The sequence below is a fragment of the Melanerpes formicivorus genome, unplaced genomic scaffold (genome assembly GCF_026170545.1).
Source record: "Melanerpes formicivorus ecotype bairdi unplaced genomic scaffold, bMelFor1.0.p_v2 SCAF_22, whole genome shotgun sequence".
In the NCBI taxonomy this organism is placed as follows: Eukaryota; Metazoa; Chordata; class Aves; order Piciformes; family Picidae; genus Melanerpes; species Melanerpes formicivorus.
In genome coordinates this window covers 8,513,107-8,528,299 of record NW_027142374.1, presented here as the reverse complement: position 1 = coordinate 8,528,299, position 15,193 = coordinate 8,513,107, and positions in this window count along the sequence as shown.

Here is a 15,193-nt window from a genome sequence, read left to right as displayed (position 1 = left end):
TCCTGTGCAGTACCAGGCAGATGGCCCAGCCTCTGCTTTCTCCCATTTGAGCTGCCCTACACCCACCTATGGATCAAGGCAGGCTGGTGTTTCCTGACCCCAAGATACCAGGTGGAACAGTAGTGTGGCTTTCCACAAAGGCTGACTAGAAAGGCCCCATCCTCAAGTGCTCACCCTGTGCCGGAAGCAAGAGGGTTAAAAGTACAGCTATTTGCAGTTCTGGTTTGCTTTTCAAATGCTAGATTTCTGAGATAGTCATTAAAAGCTGAATTCAGCCAGTGTCCTTGAGGCAGTTAATGAGATATGCTAATTTTAAATAAATAGGTCTGGTATGAATTCCTGATAAGAAAACATCTGCTAGGATCTGTTGCACACTTTCAAGAGAGGTAGCTGAGTCTGAAGACAGCAAGATGTGATAAGGAATATGCAGCCATCTTGAAAGCAACAGTTTAAAAGAACTGATCATTTTTTAAGTTAGCCCTGGAAGACATTTCTTCCATCTGACTTCTTTTGGATGCAGAGACTAAGAGGCAGGCCTGGGGCGAGAAAGCCACCAAGAGAATTAAAAGAGGAGCTTAATCAGCCATCAAAGCCATCTGGGAGAAAAGCAGTACCAAGGCACTACATTCTCCCCAAGCAGCTTTAGGATATCTGTCAAAGAGAATGGATTTTGTCGGAAGATCACCACTAGAAGGAACTGAGAGTAGCCATCACCCACTACAACTGTAGAACATTGAACACTGTTTTCCACCTGCACAGCACAGCTTAGGTTACAGCCAGTGTGTTCCTCCTCAGTTGGGACAGCACAGAGAGATATTTTACCTCTCTGACCTTGACAGGGGAAGTAAAATGACCTCAAAATACAGGTGGACATGTAGGCTTAAGACCTATTAGGGTGGCTTTTTGTCTCAGTCACAGTTAAATGCTATCACATTTATATATAGACATCTTTGCACCATCCCTTACAAATAGCAACTTGGATCATTCCTCGCAAAAGTCACAGAGCGGTGAAAGGTGGCAGAAGAAATCATACTACCCCTTTGTAGCTAGTTCGCTCTCTTCTGAAAAGAAATCATCTCTTTTTATCTTCAGATAACCATATTTTGAACTCCACATAGTAGCAAAGCACCTTGGTACAAGCAGTTCACATCTCTGGCTATGAGTTACAATAATGCTTTTGCTCTACTGCTGAGGGATTTTGAGATCCAGACATTTGAGGGGTTTTTATGTAAGTCTACACACCATATTATATCGTATAGAACACTCTCAGACAGTGTCAAAAGCTAGTAAGTATTTAATTCCTTATACTTAATAATATGAAATTAGGACTTGAATTTGCTTTCATGGCACCATTCCATTCTGGATGTACAATTTCAGACAGAAGTGGCCTGAGCTCAGCACTGCCTCACTTCTCAAGGTCATGCAAGAAGAAAAGATACGATCTCCAAAGCACTTTTTGCATTTACCAACCTGACATGGACTGAAGTTGTCCTCTGTGTGCTGGGATTAAAGCATGGCTGGAAGATCCTATTACATTTTGACTTTTCCTCACCTCTGGCTTTAGGGTTGTGGCACAAAGTAAATGGTCTGCATTTGCAGGTCTGATCTCATCCTTTAGAAATTCCATCTACAAAATATTGATGCACTTAAAAATTACCTGACAGGGTGCTCAGGAAATGTGACAGTACGTGTCTATGCATGGTGTCTGAACGTTGCCTTTCTTCTGCAGTGAGAGTAAGTCTGTACAGATTCACATTCCTCACTTTCATGTTTAATAATAGTACTCAGTCCTTAATTTCAGTTTCTCTTTCATAAAATCCAACTAATCAAGAAGCTAAAACAGATCATTTGAGATAAAATATCTGTTCTTCTCCCTCCATTTTTATAGTAATTACATTATATACATGTATTTTCTGTAAAATATCTTGTTAAGGTACAGTAACTCTTTCTACATAAAGATTTTTATTACATGATCATAATAACATAATACATGGCTATTATTGTCAGACAGACCATCTTTGCTTATCATGTTTTCCTGTCATCTTCCTGAACTGCTTTGCTCAGTACTGTGTACATGTGCATTAGCATCATGCTGAGTCACTTAGCAAGTGAATCAGATATTTTTATAGTCCAGACTTTTATAGTGGTGCTGAGAGCTTGCAGCTCACAGTAACCCCAGCCTCAAATTCGCTTTACTCATGCTTTTAATATAGAGTTTGACCCCTGAGTTTATTTGTGATGACAAACTGAGAATTTTATAACAAATAGTATGCACCAATGTACACTTGGTTAGTTGTAATTATGAAAGATGATTGCCTCCTTCTCAGTTATTGCATGCTGCTGCAGATGGCTACTGGACTTCATGATCTATACCAACACAGAAAGTTGTGTTACCCTGAATATTTTGTTCAAATTGTGTAAATACTCAGTATACAGCATTTAAATAGAAATTATCCAAAATATTCTATACAACTGATGATTAGCCAAGCTGTAATGTTGATTCCCAACAGCATCATGTAAAATGGAAATATTGCATTTGCCTAGACATGGGTTTACAGTTGGGGCCAGGTTTCAACTTAACATGTGTTAGCAAAGTTGCCATTAAGCCACTTGCCTTTTCTTTAAAAAGTCAGAGCCATATCTCTAACTGGTGTAAATCAGTACAACTTCAGAAGCTTCATTGTATGCAACATGTACAAATGCACAGAGACTATTCCTGAGTCATCTAAATTTAAACTTTACTGCATAAAGGACAACAAAAATCAACTTACATTATGATTGCTGAGTAATTCAGCAGAGAAGGGAAATCTAGACAGCATTACTCTCTACGTTGCATAAATTGCTTTCTGTGTCTTTAATAAACTGGACTAATAGTCAGTCATTAACATGTTTATATATTTAGTGACTACTCTATTATATAATCTGAAAATTCACTTTAAGACTATCCTTACCATAATCCTCTTTACTAATTTATGTAATTCAACAGTTTCACTTGCACTTTTGGCTATGTCCCATGAGCGCTAATGAAGCACACCACAAAATTCTTGCTTTTCTGATACTCGTACCTTGCTTAATCACCTTTATGAATATGTCACTCTCATAAAACCTTTTAACAGGCTGCATGCACCATGCTGGGAGACAGCTGGGAGGTTCTTCATAAAACACAATGGGGATAAAGGTAAAGACTGGCTGACTGGCAGCATTCAGGAGAGCTCAGTCTTTCACTGACCTGCTCTTGTGACTTAAGCTTTGGTCATGATTAGTAAATATTAACAGTATTGCTTGTAATGCCTGGAAAGCTCAGCAGAGATTGAAGTTCCAGTGCTGCACAGACAGAACAAGAAACAAAACTGCTTTAGAAGGGTTTACTTCCAGGCAGGCTACATTTGGACAGGGAAAGAGGGAAAGATGTGAGATATCAGCAGGTGTCTGGTGTATGAAGAACCAGGGGAGCATGCAGAAAATCTATGGTCAGGTAAAGAGCTGGATCCTAATACCCTGGATTGTAAGTGTAACATTCCCATTTCTCTCCAGTTCCTTTCTGAACAGCCAGGGATTTACATATCAGTTCAGGATGCTCTGCAGAGTGAACATACTGAACTGAGAAGCCAAGTCAGATCTTTCCACATTATTTCTAAGCTACTGATTTGGAATCACTAAGGCTTGCAGGTACCTGCTACACACAGACATTTGGACAATCTTGCTGGTACCTGTAGTGTCATAATAAACAGACATATCTATGTACATTTTATATGGGCTTGTGATGCATCTTGGGGATATGATTTTTCCTGTTTGCCACAATCAGTCAATCAGAGAACTGGTACCTTGCCACAGACAGAAATAATGCATTGATACTGCCTGACAGCAATATATTAAAATTTAAATTACCCTCTGGTCTGCTGTATGAATCATATTAACTGATCCTAAACACAAGAAAAAGACAGTACAATAAAATTCAGAGGATGATAAATCACTGATGTTCTTCCATATTGCATAGACTGGATAAATGTCTGAAGTTTATTTACCAAATGTTTATAAATGCTGGTGTTTTTTTAAAGAAAATCAGTGTAATATTTTAAGTTAAGAAGACATTCCTCTTTGGCATTTCATTTGGCGTCTTTAACCACAGCCTGGGCAGAAATCAATTTGCAGTAACTATGAATTGCTATTTAATTTGGGGGCATGCACAGCTTAATTGAGAAACTATGTTAAAAGTGGACAAGTCAAAGTCACATCTAGTAACTTATTTTCCCTATGGCAAGCCCAGGATAATCCACAGATCAATCTGTAGCACCTTTGTTTCAGTAATTAAGTGTACGGTACCAGTGAAGACTAATTTTGCTCACATAGTGAGCTCCTGCAATAGAAAGCTGCATGAGACCTTATACTGAGATGCAGGTGTGAATTAGTTTCTGTGATGGTCCAGGAGAGATTCTGCTCATTTCTCTTACTTTTTTAGATATGTTCATGTCTGAAAGACAGTGCATGCATAAGTACATAAATATTATTCTCCAGCTGTCTGGGTCCTTTCCATTCTGATAACTTCAATAACTATGTATGGAATATGAAATCAGTTCCCAAATGTTTTGTTTAAACATATCTAATTAAATAGAGAAAATTAAGAACTGTATATTTGTGGAATTTCTACATGGAACTATATTTGGGGTCGTTTGGGGTTCTTTGCACAGAAAACCATACTAAAATAGATTTTACAGCTCACATGAAAAAGTAGCCATTACTTCATTGCAGAGCCTTTCAACTTTACTTTTCCAAACACATATCTCTTCTTTTCCCCATTCCCACCATGGTCAAACACTTACTCCAGAATCCTGTCTCTTTCAAACAGACCATTTTATGTAAGACTTAAGAATTCACCATTATGGCTGGTTTCTTTTTTCCTTTTTTGTCTGTTGTTGGTCTGAAATTTCCAAGTCTAGCTCACCTGAAAATTCCCAGTACATTATTCCTGGTCTTTTTCAAAAATAAATAAAACCTTTGTTTGGCTGATGTTTTTTTGAAATGTGTTAAAAATTATCAGTGCTGGATTTAGTTTTTGGGCAGATATTCAATATTTCTTTGGGAAATTGCTAAGGCTATGGAACAATCCCCAGTAAACCTTTCCTATTGCAATTAAAGGAAAGGCTATTTAGAACAGAATCTTCAGATTTCTTGTATTCATCTGTCTTTAATTCTCTGGATCCTATTAAATTTGTTTTGTCAGAGATAAAACAAGATTCATAAAGAAGGTCTGAAGACAAACTCTGCTTTTGCAGTGGGCAGGATGGCACAACATGCCAGATGCTTTCCTGGAAGTTTCTCCAACTCAGTCAACATCTCTCCTCAACCATATTCATATTCTTCCACACACTCAGTGTATTTTCAAAGTACTTGCTGTGAATACATCTTAGGCATTTGCTTGCTACACTGAGCTGCTTTATTAAAACCACAGTCAGATAGATCATTTCACTAAGGAGCCAAATAATTAGCAGCTTTCTTGGTGTTTTATGGGAGGGTCTTGATGCATCTCTACCTTTCACACATGGTATACATCCCAGGGTTAAAGGGAAATTGCTAAAAGCTGGCAGGATATCAGCTGTGTTTGCTTCATTACTACAGGATTTCTTTCCAAACTCAGAGTTAACAAACCACAATACAGCAGCACACACAGAAAAAAAAAAAAATAAAAAGGGAAAAGGATCATGGTTTGAACCCTACCAGATGGAATATGGAGACAGCTCAGGAGAACTTGCCAGAAAAATGTTTGTATGCATGCATGCGGGTGCTCAAACTCCTTATAAAATTAAGCAATCTCTTGAAATTCCTCCACTTTGAGAAGCCTCAAAGCAAATGCATTTTCTTTCAGTTGCCAACACCAAGAAAAAGTTATCACCATTTATATTCATATGCACACTAGTTTCATCCATCTATTTGTACATGCTGTTTCCTGAAAATCTAATGCATTTTTCTGCTTCTAAATTACAGAGAGATGATCCCAGTTATGCTATATATATATCACACTTGTAACTGCCCAAAGAAGGCACAGGCCAATGTTTTTGTGTCAATAAACTAGCTTCAAGCCTTCCACTTTTACTAATTACCTGTACTTGGTAGTTGGTCAGCGAGTCATACAACATCATTTCCACTTTAATTGTGTCAATAAAGCATTTTAGAATAGCAGAATATGGAACAAAGTATCTCATTCTCACATAGATATTCATTTCTGAAGGATTAGAAAACTCATTAGACAAATATTAATGAACAGGGAATCAAACACTCTGGGTCCTACAATGGATACAAAACTAAACCTCCGTTGGAGGTAATCTGCATAACTCCAATAGCTCATACAAAGTTTACACAAGCTAAGAGGATTTGAACTTTGCTTCTTGTGTCTCCATTGTATTCTCCCTTTGCCATGGCCTTTTTACCTTGCATAAATATGTGTTAATTAACGTTAATTAAGATAAATGCATCATAAATATTCTACTCACATAATGAAATTAATAAGATGCAGCTCCTTTAGATTTTTGCTAATGAAGCTAGCTAACATACAGAGCAAAGTAACGTTGCCAGGTCTGACATCAAAATCTCTTTTTGGGGGGAAATATTTAGAAATATGTTCATGTTGTGAAGCTGCATGAAGGTCAAAATCTCAACATTGTTCAAAAACTGGAATGGAATGGAATGGAATGGAATGGAATGGAATGGAATGGAATAGAATAGGCCAGGCTGGAAGAGACGTTCAAGATCATCATGTCCAACCCATCATCCAACACCATCTAATCAACTAAACCATGGCACCAAGCACCCCATCAAGCCTCCTCCTAAACATCTCCAGTGATGGCAACTCCACCACCTCCCTGGTCAGCACATTCCAATGGGCAATCACTCTCTCTATGAAGAATTTCTTCCTAACATCCAGCCTAAACCTCCCTTGGTGCAGCTTGAGACTGTGTCCTCTTGTTCTGGTGCTGGTCGCCTGGGAGAAGAGACCAGCCCCTACCTGTCTACAACCTCCCTTCAGGTAGTTGTAGAGAGCAATAAGGTCTGCCCTGAGCCTCCTCTTCTCCAGGCTAAGCAACCCCAGATCCCTCAGCCTCTCCTCATAGGGCTTGTGTTCCAAACCCCTCACCAGCTTTGGACACATTCCAGCGAGTCAACATCTTTCCTAAACAGAGGGGCCCAAAACTGGACACAGTACTCAAGGTGTGGCCTGACCAGTGCGGTGTACAGGGGGAGAATGACCTCCCTGCTCCTGCTGGCCACACTGTTCCTGATATAGGCCAGGATGCCATTGGCCTTTTTGGCCACCTGGGCACACTGCTGGCTCATGCCTAATAAAATTGTGAAATGAGAACTGTAAGAAATATGCATTACAACAGGTGATGTGCAAATGACAAAAATGGTGAAGGACTTTTTCCAATTGATTACATTTTGTCTAACACCAGTAACAATCTTCTCTAATCTCATTTATCATAGAATAGTTTACGCTAGAAAAGACCTTTAAAATCACCAACCATTAATCCAGCACTGATAGGTCACACTAACCCATCACATCCACATGGTTTTAAAATATCTCTAGGAATGGTGACTGCACCACTTTCCTGGGCAGACTGTTCCAGAGCTTGACAGTTACTTTCATGAAGAAATTTTTCCTGATTTGGTCACAGATGTATAAATACACTGGTTTTAATGGGTATAAATACCATATGGGGAGGGGAGGAAGAACAAGGCTTCAGTTGGAATGGACCTACAACAACCTGCTAGCCCAGCTGCCAGTTTACAGACTACAAGAGAAACTCTTGGTTTCCAAAAGATTTGCTTTAAACAGTCTGAGTGGTCAGGAGACAGTCTTAATCCAGCTTTGGACTGTGCTCTCTGGGGCTGTTGGAAATAAGTTTGGGCTTTTTTGCAGAGCCATCTCTGGTCTGATCTATTGTGCCTTTTCTCCATAAAATAATTTCATAGCTATGTTCTTTTGCTGTAGTTGGTATCCCATCAACTGAAGTGAATAGGAGAGCTTTAAAGCTGGCTGTGCTGGCTCAGGATTACCTGCTAGCAAGAAAATTCCTGGCTGTTGGTTTAGAGGAGTTTTGGAGCTGTAGAAGTGAGCCTTTGCAAGAACCATTCACGTCCAGTATGTAATTAAAAAATTTGAACCTCCTAGTGACTTCCATTTCTATTTATGTTGTTAAGTAGTGCAGTGATCCTGTGTTACAAGAGGGGTCCTGCACTGTACTGCAATTCTGCTTTGTGCTTACTCAGTTTATATGCCCTGTCACGCTCTCAGATATGGATTAACCAGACCTATGGATGTTTCTGCAGAACACAGCTTCAGCAAAACCAGCAGTGAATTAATCACTGCAGCAATATAATGTAGCTTGGCACATCTGTATTAGAGCATTGCATTCTTGTGCTATAGTTAAGGTCTGTCAGCAATTTCATTATCAAGTTCTATTTTTAGCTGTTTGTAACTTTTACAAAAATAATAAAAGCATTTACAGGGGAGGCTTAATCTGTACAATTTTTTTTTTCCTGGTTGGAAAATGCAATGATATGCACTCTATGGCTGTATGGACCTACAAGTAGTTTCTTCATCTGCATAAAAGAAATCTGCTGACCTGTGTTTCCTCATATTTTTCTGTTATTTACTGTTGCTCTCAAATGCATTCTAATAAAGTTGCACTTTTATTGCAAAACTTTGAGGTACCCAGTACTATAAACGTAGAACAACATTAAAAATGGACTTTATAAAGCTGCAAGCTCACAGAGTGCATCACTCTCAGTGATAGAGGTGATATTAAGCTGATGACTACTGATAATTTTCTCCTTGACTTCACAGGTGAGGTACAGAACATGACAACCTTAAGAACTATTAAGAAAAGCTTTGCTGTGCCAGTAAAGCAGGATCTGATTCCTCTCTACAAAAATATAATGTAGATCTAGAGTAATACATGGAAGAGCTTTGAAGATTTTCGTATCTAAATTGATTAAAAACCACATTTTATATTGGCTTTTTTCAGGCAAAATAATTGTTGCCATCTATTACATGTTATGTGACAAATTCTGTCAAATCTGTCATGAACTGCATCTATGGAAATCCAAAATAACTTCATGGATCTTGGTGCACCACTGTTGATTCCCCTGGGTGTAACACAGAGCACAGTTTGGCCTCTCCGCCTTGAAAACTTTAAAGTGTTTTTCATCTGATGGTTGAAATTGTGAAACAAAAGCCAATTCATGACTTGTGCACCTAAACACAATTCATCTATATATCGTTCTCTAAACAAAGGCTTGGCTTTAAAGGTGGCAATTACAGGTAATTGCATCTCTAATAGTGATATGTAGCTCAATTACAAAGCCCTTCTCTGAGAACAGAGAACAGAAAGACATGGAATAGCTTACTTTTTATTTATTTGCAAACATATTTGGTTTGGGTTTTGGGGTTTGTTTTTTTTAGCTTTCTGCACCTGCTTAAACTGACTCCACATTGGCCTGTTCTAATGCAACACTGATGGGAATGCTTATTAATGCTTACTTAATTATGGAATGTCCCAAAGATCATTATAAATGTAAGACACCAGGATAATTAGATTAAATGCTAAATACTAAATTAATTATTTTTATAATATCTATCTATGCAAAATGTGTTCAAGACCAGAAGTTCTTTGCACAAGTTCAGCACATTTTTAGGTGAGTATTTGTTATCAAAGCAACTGCCAAGCTTAGGTCACCTCCTCAAATGACTCTGATCAGCTGGCACAGCTTTAGCTGCAGGCTACTCTCGGGCCTCTCTATAAAAGCCACTGCAAATAGGAGACTTTTCAACAATAAAAAGAGCAGCAGGTTAGCAGTAGGTAACGTGCAGCAGCATCAGTTTGTGCTAAAGCTTGTCTTCTGATTAGTTACTGGCTAGGAGCTCCAAAGTATTTTTCCAATTTAGCAAAGCTTTTTCTATTTAACACTCTTTCTGTTACTGCTGTACAAACACAGGTAAGTTTGTCTCACCAATTTATCTCTTAGTTTTTTTGTAACCATGTTTCTCAGGGAAAACATGCACATCTTTGCTGTTAGGCTTTCTTAGAGCTGTTCCTCTCCTTACAGCACATAACTGGATGGACTGCAGAAGGTGATGAGAGGGAAAAGACCTGCTCAGTGCCAGCACATTGATGTTTGAAGCAAAATTATAAGTTAGATTTCTCCACTGCCCTCACTCCCATTACACACTGGATGCCTTGTGGTCTTATTAGAGTTTGTTTGAAAAATCTGGGGAGCCGGCTTACAAAACAAACAAGTTTTGTTTGTTTTGTGACAAGATCCCTCTATGCCTCCTTACTCTATTTCAGCATCTTCCCTGTGATATCTTTTACTCCCAGGGTAGCAGGAAGTACACAGCTAACCATGCCAGTGAAGAGGCTGCCCTGCTCAAACACAAGGCAGTCAAGAGTCAACTGTTGGAACCATAAAGAGATATTACAAAAGTCAGGGATTCACATGTCAAGGGCTGCAGTGGCAGGATCAAACTGTTAATATTTACTCTTGGCTATTTTCAGCAGATTAGTCTGAGGACCCTAGAGGAAGGGTCCTTCCTCAACACCACCAGAGATGACCAAAGCAGTTATCCAAATACTAACGCAGTGTTCTGGGAATGGGCAGTCAAACCGCATGCACAAGCCCCAGAGAACATCTAAACTGAAACTCCTGTTCCTCCCACCTCCAGAGCAGGAGCTCCTCCAGCTATGAGATCAGCAGTGGCCTGGCAGAGCTCTCATAAGCAGCTAATAAAGAGCAGTCATGCTGTAGCTACTAGACCTGTGTTTTGTCCCAGCTTAGGGCTTAGAGGATCCAAAGGAGCAGCAGCCTCAGTTGTCTTTGTCAAGGTTCAGCAGTCTGAGTCCACGCTGGCATTCATGGATTGTTTTTCCTTTAGTGGCAACAATCACTAAAATAGTTACATAATTTGGAAAGCATGTTTAAGAAAACTGCTAAATCCATGTGCCTAGATAGGAAAAATGTCACTTTGAGGACAGTGGTATATGGAGACAACATCCATATTACTGTTGTTGAAGGAGCCTGTGTGAATGCCACAGTCGCAGGAAATGATTACAGCCTAGTGCTGGCAAGCTGGGCTACCCTGTCACTTTGTGGAGGATGAAGATTTGTATGACTATATTTTATCTAGGGAAAGGATGAGAAGGCACCCACTGTGTTGGCAGTTCTGTACATTTTCAGGACTTTTTTTACCTCCATAAACTAATGCAGACTCTAATTTAGTGCTCTCAGATTTTCATCAAAGCAGTGCCTTACACTGCCGAGCAGCATGGAGCAGTCAGGCAAACATCCCAATAGGAAAATGGCAACTCCTTTGTCTGTGATGGAGAAACTTAATTTTCCATAACTTGTAAATGATTCTTTTACTTTATTCATGCCCAGAGATGGAATCAGTCTTAATAAAATACAACACAACACAAGTAAAAATCTATCTTCACTCTGAAATATATAAAAGAGAAATACACAAATAAGCTATATCATATCTATCTATATCTAGATAAATAGATACATGATTATGTCCACATCACTCTGTTTCCCAGCACGAAATAGCTCCTTTCTGAAACAATTTTTAAGTTTCTATCAGCACAGTAAACCAGTGGAAATCAGTTGTGTAATTTAACTACCTCTTGGGGACAACAGGCCCTCCATGTAAAAACTGTTGCCTAACAATTTCATTGGAAAATTTGTTTCTCCATGTAGAGATCTCCTAAAATGTCTATAGAAAACAAACAATTAATGACTCATAATTCACTTGCTCGTCTTGCCAATCATTCCATAAGCTCATATAAGATTCTTACTGCAGTTTTCCAACTCAGAAAGCTCTAGTCCAGTTAGTGTTTTTAACACACATGCCATTTCATTTTTATAGTCATTCTTGTGGCCTTCTTGCTATCTTTTCTGGGTCTCCTGAAGCCTTGTGGAGATAAAATAAGCAGAATTGTATATAATACACATATTCACCACTGACTGATGCAGCAGTAAAATGATACATGCTGGTTTGTTCTCTTTGTCTCAGAAACAGCAACCAAATTATTCCACATAAGAAAAGAATTATTGCGATTACCATAAAGTGTCTTTATTTGTTTCATTTTTTTTTCCTCAGTGGCTGTAGGTTTGCTTGTCAGAGTCACCAGCTGAGCAAGAGGACCTGATGAGAATGTCAGAAAATCATTTATGTCACTGCTGTGCAGTGGAAGAACACCATTTGTTATTTCCACAGCTTTGAGGCCAGTGTGGAAAAAAAAATCTCCACAAAAAAAATCCCTTCAGGGACCATAAGGAAATCTTTGGCTTTGCCAAAAAATGCCTGCAGGGTTGCAGTCTGTGCTGCTTGTGCCTAGCTTGAGGGAAGATGGCACGCATCAGTTTTCAGTACTGTCAATATGGCATTTTTCATCACCATAATCTATTTAAAAATCCAGAACAAATAATCCATAATTTTTTCATGGCTTGAACAAAAAGTAGCTCTACGTATCGGAGCAGACCTATTTACAAGAAGAGTTGCGGTTGCATATCTGCCATGAGGTCACTGTAACCAGCTACCTGGATTCAGCTACAGGCATGATCTGATTCTGCTCTTGCAGTAGTTGTCTGCCGGTGGTGAAAAAAAATAGACAGGCAGACTCACCCATGCATATATAGATACAGATATACTAATAATCAGCATTAGACCCTCACAGGTCATGAAGAACTCATTATCAGGATCTCAGCTGTTACAGCATTCTATCACCTGTCTGACTTATAGTCAGAAACAAACAAGTCTGCTGCCTGGGTAAGGTCTTCCAGAATATTAATGGCTTTCATAGTGCACACTACCCTGGATTCATAACTTCTCAAGGAGCAGGCAGACACAGGTATTTCTCACTTAGCCATTTCTTTCACAACATCCAACAATATTCCCCACAGGCACAGAGGTGTTGCATTCAACAGGGCAAGCCAAGGGCAATGGTGCTGCAGCCCTGGCAGATCAACAAAAACTGTCTGCTCCTGGTCTCTGGAGGCAGCACCAGGAAGAGGGACACTTAATTATTTCAGATGGAGGCAGATGAAGTTGAAGAAGCAACTTTGGACCATCCAGTGAAACAAGATGGATGTGGCTGGGGCACACACTGTGTGGCAATGATGTCCCTGCATCACCAAGCTCATTTCTGTCACAGGAACTGCCATGGGGCAAATGGCTGAGCCAACAATAAAGAGCAGCCTGATACTTGGTTTGCTTCTCACTCCACTTTATGAAGGAAATACAGGATAAATATGGCATCCCTTTTGTGTGCATCAGACAAGTGTCGTCTTCACAGAAGACATCAAGATAGGAGCAGTAGTCTACCAGCAGGACCCATCACAGGGACAAGACTCAGTTTCATTAGCACTAATAAATTTAGGTAAAAATACAGAAGTTAAAATTAACAATAAAAAAACCCATTATGGTATGTTAATTCAGACTGACAGGGTCAAGGCAATACCATCTACTTTTTTACTTCCCTTTCTGAACAGAAAACATCAGAAACAGGACATCCAGGTTTGAATTTTTACTACAGAACTGTACAGATTTCATATGGCTGTGTTTTAAAACCTCCAGAAAATACTCCTCACATTTGTTTGTCATGTTTGAGCCTTGCTGCACTCTATCACACACTCTCTGATGCATCATTTTACATTTACTTCTCCTTCCCTCTCACACCCCCCGGGGTAACCAAGTAAAGGTGGACTTGGCAGATTTTCACACTGCTTCACAAGAGGGAAATAATCATGATTAAACTCCTCACTATTCCAGCTTTTTTTTTTTTTTAACCTAGTTTTTCTAATAATAACTGCATCATCTAATAAATGGATTTCCCCCACCCCACCCTCTCCTATCTAGGAACCAGAAGCACAGTCTCTCTTTTCCCCTAGAATTAATCCCCTGGAGATGGGAAAGATTTTCAGTTGTGGTTTTCGATTCCATGTAAGATTTGAACAATGACTGGTGAGTTAGCTCTGACAGGTGTTAAAATATCTTGGAGCAGGCTGAACATTCATATTGATTAGCTAATACATGGACAGAGGTTTTTAGAACGGATTGCCTTTCACTAAGTGTTTTAGAAGGAAATGGAGAAAATGCACTACATTATCAATTTCTTTCTAAACCATCTTCATGTTCATTTAGCTTAACTAGTGAGCTGTCAAAAACCAGAAAAGAGTGAAGAATGTAGTTATGTGCTTGTTTAGAAGACTGAATCTTGCTGTTTAGTGAAACTGTTTATTCATAACATAATTAGGCAGAAATAACAGCTTATGTAAAGCTTAATAAATTCCTGGGACAGTCCTAATTGATAGATGAATATTTTTCTAGAAGCCTAGCTTGTAGAACTGTCTTTACAAAACCAAGAGCCTTCAAATTTGCAATGATCAGTGTCCCTTTGCCTCATCACTGCAGTTAAATAGTATTAATAAATAAAAGTCAGATAGAACTATCTTGTAATCCAAATATCCGATTTGGCGTTTTAGACCTCTCTTGTAGCATGGTTTTCAGGGAAATTGATCAGTATACAGAGAATGCAAGATGAGATCCCTTTAGAAGGTAAAGCTCAAATTAATTTATCACAAATGCATCAACACTGCATTAAATTCACAGTAGGGCCTGATTCTCCTGCTAGAGGAGGCATCATGGTTGAAAAAGAGGAAGCTTAACAGTACTGGAGGAACTGTTTTGGTTCAGTGTAGAATTATCCCATAGCTTACCTACTCAATTTGAATCCAGCTATGCAGACTAAAATCTAAGATATTTGCATTTCTCTAAAGACCAAAATCCTAGAATGTCAGGGCTGTTACCATGCAAGTATAACAGAACCAAAGCCATCTTCTTCAACAAATGTTGCACTCTCAGTCCTAAGAAAATACAGATCCTCTTCTCTCACATGCCAGCACTTGCCTCTAATGTAACAGCCAATTCCTGTCTGAGTTCCTAATACAAAATGGATGTGTATTGCACAGCATAGAAAAAGATGGAGAGTTATCACCAGACAAAACAGCTGCTGAGGTTTCTTTCACTTTTGGAATTGACATGCCTGTGTCAAAGGTGCCCAGCAGCCAGCACAAGGTCTTTTCTCAAATACACTGAAGCCTATGAAAAGACCTGTTTAATCCGCACTGATGTGGCCATCTG